This window comes from Ostrea edulis, chromosome 4, assembly GCF_947568905.1.
Source record: "Ostrea edulis chromosome 4, xbOstEdul1.1, whole genome shotgun sequence".
Lineage (NCBI taxonomy): Eukaryota > Metazoa > Mollusca > Bivalvia > Ostreida > Ostreidae > Ostrea > Ostrea edulis.
The window spans coordinates 46,607,600-46,613,599 of NC_079167.1; the positions used below are offsets into that span (position 1 = coordinate 46,607,600).

Consider the following 6,000-nt stretch of genomic DNA (forward strand, 5'->3'; position numbering starts at 1 on the left):
TGTACACTCCCTTTAAAAGATGAAGTCTCAATGAATAAATTTAGTTCCGTTTCGGGAATGATTCTTAACACATCCAAATCGGAAAGTATCTTAATGGGAAACCTAAAACATAATTATACGGATAATATTTTTGGAATAAATATAAATTCCTCTTGTGTAAAAACTTTAGGAATCTACATCGGTCATGATAAAACACTCTGTTATAAAAATAATATTTTGAATTGTATAAAAGACATGGAAAAACTTTTTGAGGCTTGGAAAACAAGAAACCTCACTCTTTTTGGAAAAACTTGCGTGATCAACACGTTAGCTTTATCTAAGATTCTATATAGAATCTCTGTTCTCTCTTTACCATGCAATGAAGAAATAAAAACAATGAATAGACTTATATTTAAGTTCCTATGGAATAAAACAGATCGTATAAAACGAAATACTTTAATACGTAGCATTAATGAAGGAGGTATTGGTGTGATAGACGTTGAGTCAAAATTAATGTCAATAAAAGCATCTTGGGTTGAAAAATTACTAAATTCAAAGGGAAAATTAAAGTCATATGTAGAATCCTTATGTCTGAAAAATAATATTTACTTTAAATATATTCTAATTACCAATGAAACAGATTTGAAAAATTGTGGCTTAATCAAAAACTTTCCAATTTTCTATCAACAAATTTTTATATGTTACAATAAATGTAAACAGAGACAAATGCATTTATCAGCTACAGAATTCTTACAACAACCAATATGGAATAATAAATTATTCACATATAAAGGTAAGACACTATATTTCCCTGATTGGATTAAAAGTAATCTGCTCTATGTCAAGGATATATGTGACTCAAGTGGTCTAAAACCTGCTAAATGGTTTCTTGATAATTTAAAATACAAAAGTAATTGGATTTGCCAATATAAGATTTTATATTCAGTCTTTAGAGAATTTATAAACAAATATGATCTTTCAGTTGTTCCATTTATCACAAACTCTTCAATAATCCCTCGCTTTCAGTACGGTAACAAACTATTAAACTTAAGAAAAGGTATTTCAAAAAAAATTTACAAAATTTTATGCAATAAAAAATCACGTACACCTATTTATCAGTCATTCTATGAAAGAGAATTTCATATTCAGTGTAAATCATCATGGGTAAAAATATATAGACATAAAATTGCAAATATTTTTGATAAAAAGGTTGCAGAGTTCAACTATAAACTTCTGAACAACTTGCTCAGCAATAATTTATTCTTAAGTAAATGCTGCCAAGATATAAGCAGTAAATGCAACTCATGTCCAAATGAAACAGAAAATTGTAAACATTTAATATTTGATTGTTCAAATGTCAAAGATATTTGGAATTTGATAAGTTCCTCATTAAAATTTGAAATTAGCTGGAAACATATTGTTATTGGCTTCTATCAGGAAACAAATGACAAAATATCAGTTCTTAATATTTTAATTTCTTTCATTGCTTATCGTATATACAAATTCAAAATGTTATGTAGACTCAATAGCAAAAATGAAACACAAGAAAGAGTTAAACAACATATAAAATATGAATTGCTAACATATCATAAAGTACTTAAGAAATGTAACACTCATAACTCGAATTATATAGACATTATATTAGGAATTTCGGATAAACTTTAATAAAATTAAATCAATGTGTGAGACATTATCAGTATTGTAACATACTTTTAATTAATATACATATATTTCTTACTATTCATATGTCTGTATTTATTTGTAATCGATATGTTCACGTACAACATGTATTTAATTATGTAAATGTAGTTTTACGTATGATATAAATCCACCTCTACTGGGAGAAAATGGTCTCCCGGCTAGGCTGCCCTAGGGTCATCTCTGGACTCTAGTTTGTGTGTGTGTGGACCCTGAGGCAGCATGAGTGGTATTATGTTTTAAGAAAATCCCTAGCTTTATTATATTTAACATTATGGCATTGTTGTAATTTACTAACTCATTGTTACATTGATCATCATACAATATGAATACTGTATAACCTATATATTTAAATGTCAACTATGACAATATTACTCTGACATGCAATGAAATTTATGTATTCAATGAATGTACATCTAAATTAGTTAATTTGTACCCTGCGTGGTACTTTAGTAAAAAACTTTGTTATATATTGAGGGAGCTTAGTCAGGGCCCCATCCCTGGCAGCTGCCCTATCATATTAGTTAGTTATTTTAAAATTGTTATAGAGTAGGCTCTGGGAAATAAATGAATAATATATATATATAAAAAAAAAAAAAAAAAAAAAAAAAAAAAAAACATCTATAAACGCACAATTTGGAGCTGTTTCATTTTTTGTGCATTTATGTATTTCATATGTGCCCAAAATATAACTCCTACATGTGCATGTAATTGTAAATGGATGTCATGTATATGCCAGATTTGAAAAAAAAAATAGGGCCGTCACAAGTTTGAGGGGGGGGGGGGGGGGGGGGTGGGGGGGGGGGGTGGAGTGTTGCACTAAAATTCTATTTGGTATAAATGATAGAACTTATAGTATCTTGAAATTTCATTGACCTAAGAGATATTTCAAATCTGGGGTTTCATGTTTCATGCAAGCATGTAGGTCTACAAAACTTTATTTAAAATATTTGTAAAATCACAAGCCCCCCATCATAGGCAAATAAATGTATTGTATGAAAATAAGATATGTATGTCCTTCTCTTGACCCACACTTTGATATTATTAGAATGAACTGGCAGTTTATGAAAAACATATCTGTCATCTCATATTGTAATATGATAATTATGATGTTATTCACCTCATTAAGGACCCGGGGGTGGAGGGTATGTACAGTTTAAATAGAAGGTAACTATAACAATATGAAATAAATAACAATCATGCAGATGTACTACTACTGCAAGAGTTCACATTGCTGCACTGCACACATTTAACATACATGTAGTGTTACATATGTAATACTGATTTCAGACAAGATTTTAAAAATTAACATAATAAAATACATGTTATGTGTGTAATTTTCATATATCAGCATTTTAAAGTTCACTAAACATGCATTGAGACACACAATTTTAAAATTGACATTGTCTGACACAGTATAATTAATGATTAATACTGACTGTGCAAATATTAATCATGATGATTTTTTTCTAAGCATCATCCTAAGGACCAGTGCAAGTTGAAATGGGCTTCCAGCCAACAACTTCAACAGCAATTTGCCATGAAAATCAGCAAGGAAGGTACAATATTTCCTATCTTAGTAAGATAGAATTTTTCATTTTAACACCAGACATTTATAAAGACAATTCTTAGTACATTAGATATTCATCTCTTTTTCAATATTTGAATATACAGAATATATTTTTTATAACAGGTACTTCATTTACATTGATGATGTCATATCCCCTGGACCCCACAACTTTACAGGTTACAGAGAAAATTCAAGAACTTCTGCAAAATGTGGGACTTGGATAGAATCAATAATGTATTTGTGAGCCCAGAGCAATGGATATATTGTGCAACATACTAAAGTGTGAATTTAATGGAAAACAAGTACATGTACTCATGTATTACATGTCTTTTTTAAAGACAATAATATTGTATAAATATAGAGGAAGTGTCATTGTTGATTATTCTAAGTTTTTGATATATCAAAATCAGTAAACATTTCTAAATGAAAATAAAATACCAATTTTATAACTTTAATCAATGTGTTTGAGATGACCTTCAAAACGGATGCCCAGTGTCACAGTAGATGTGGCACGCTAAAGAACCCTCACTGCTCAATGGCCGTAAGCGCCGAGCAAGGGCCTAAATTTAAAGCCGTTCACCGGTCTTGGTAACGTCTCCATATGAGTAAAAAATTCTCGAGAGAGACGTTAAACAAGATACAATCAATCAATCCATGGGTCGATTGGGTGGAAATCTTTCCATTGATATTAAATATAAAGTTGTTATTTAAACATATTTGGTGCACTATGCTGTATAATCATATCAATTTCTTATAATAGGTAATCGTGTCTGGTTATTATAAAAAAATGTATGAAAAAATAACTAAATATTAATGCAATCATTGTGAGTGCAAAAAGGTCAATCGCAAGAGCACATACATAAATGCATTGGCGGATATAAGGGGTGGGGTGGGGGTGGTGTGGGGGGCAACCGGCGCGAGCCCCCCTAAAATTGTCAAGTTTAAAGTAAATCGTGGTCTCTTGTTTAGAGAAATATATACGATAAAAGCCATAATTTCCTCCAATCTCGGAGAAATAAATGTCTGACAAATCTTTTGATTTATTGAATTACTTTTAGTGGGAGAACTGCTACTTTTTCCAAAAACCCTTAAAATTTGCGTTATTTTATTAATTTCACCTTATTAAAAATGACAGAAAATAATAAAAATTACTACATAGGAGACATATTTTAAGCCCTAAAAAATCTGTAAAATCCAGGAGTTTCTGGGGAATCGCCCCCCCCCCCCCCCCTTCAAGGCGGCCCCCAGACCCCTGCCTCATACAGTTGCACCCCCCCCCCCCCTCCCAACTTCAATTCCTGATCCGCCCCTGAAATAGCTTATAGAAACCTTCTTATTGTCATGTTCAATTTTCAAAGAGGTAATTTGGGAATGCTTAAACATTCTAAGTTATAAAAAGGTCAGTAGTTTATCTCTGGTGGCTGAATCTTTCTTCTCAATGCACCGAGTGCAATTCATGACGTCTATGTTCCTGCTCATTCTTTCTCCTCCATACCATGCAGTATATTAAAAGGGGTTGGGATGTAATGGAGACATTTGTTTTAACAATATAAATTGTATTTCAATTTTTTGTGGGGATTTTTATTTGGGAAAAACTCTTGATATTAATCATCAAATATGATGACGTATGATAAATCTATATTCTGAGTGTAAGTGCACAAAGGTCAACAACGAGAACTACAACAAAATATAAGCTAAAATTTGAAATACATACTTTCTGTATTATATTTATTAATTTAAAAAAAGGTATTACAAAGAATCTTCGAATTTCAGCAAGCTGTTTTTGATGGATTGTTTACAACATCTTTTAATAACCCTTTTTCTTACGAAAATGTGTAGTTTGTTAAAAGGGGGTGGGGTTAGGAATTTTTTGCTAGTTCCATATTGAACCCCATTATGGTGTATAATTTTTTTCATATATTTTACTTACTAATAGACTGACCACTTAATGAAATAAAATAAGGAATTTGATGGGTAATTTTTTTGCAGCGTAAGCAAAGGTATGACCCTGTGTGCAAATATTGTGCACTGTTTTAAGGTAATTGGCCAATGTAGCTCTGTTGAAGTAATGTTGTTGCATGTTAATAATGATTGCTGAACTTGATATTGATGTGTAATATACAATTATGTGAAAGGTTGTTTGGAACCATATATGAGAAGTTATTATCCTTTTTACAATAAAAATGTTATAGCTCTATTTGTATATTGCTCTCTACTTATTTTTCTTCACTTTTTACGCTTTACAAGGACTAAAGAAGGTGTTGTTAAAATCGCCATATTTCCTCAAAAACAAGGTCGATTACCTACAATGATTTTTTATTATGTTTTATATCGAAGCTTCATCATAAACATATATCAAAATAAAAAAAAATTCAATGGTTATTTTTTTTAGCATCAACCTATCAATCTCTACCTTAAGGTATTCCATGTATAATGAAAGGATAATGAAACAGTTTTGAAGGATTTAGATCAACATAAATGTTTATTGTTAAATAATGATGAAAGTGAAGCAGATGAAATTCACATGACTGGTAAATGATTAGAAGCTGACCTTTTTGCACTTTAGACTTTTTGGAAGAGTTGTCTGCCCTTTGTAAAATCAAGAAAAATCTAATTTTCTAAAAATGTGTGTGGTCAATGATTAATTTTATTTCATATTTTCACTAAGAGAAAGTGTTTGTAACTTTCTACCAAGAGATTTGTGTGAAAATATAATTTCTTTTTAAAATATTGTAATAAAACATGCTTTTCCC

At 30.6% G+C, this 6,000-nt stretch overlaps 1 protein-coding gene and 1 long non-coding RNA gene across 2 annotated transcripts in view; one reads left to right on the forward strand and one right to left on the reverse strand.

Moving 5' to 3' along the window:
- LOC125671073 (uncharacterized) overlaps nucleotides 1-3,702 on the forward strand; it is a 38,464-nt gene extending 34,762 nt beyond the window's left edge. The window contains exons 4-5 of the long non-coding RNA XR_008802453.1: nucleotides 3,152-3,236; nucleotides 3,371-3,702. This is a non-coding gene — a long non-coding RNA (uncharacterized LOC125671073). The remainder of the gene's footprint in view (nucleotides 1-3,151; nucleotides 3,237-3,370) is intronic.
- The window catches only part of LOC125670998 (glutamyl aminopeptidase-like), a 288,688-nt gene that overhangs the window by 200,164 nt on the left and 82,524 nt on the right, over nucleotides 1-6,000 (reverse strand). The window lies entirely within an intron of this gene.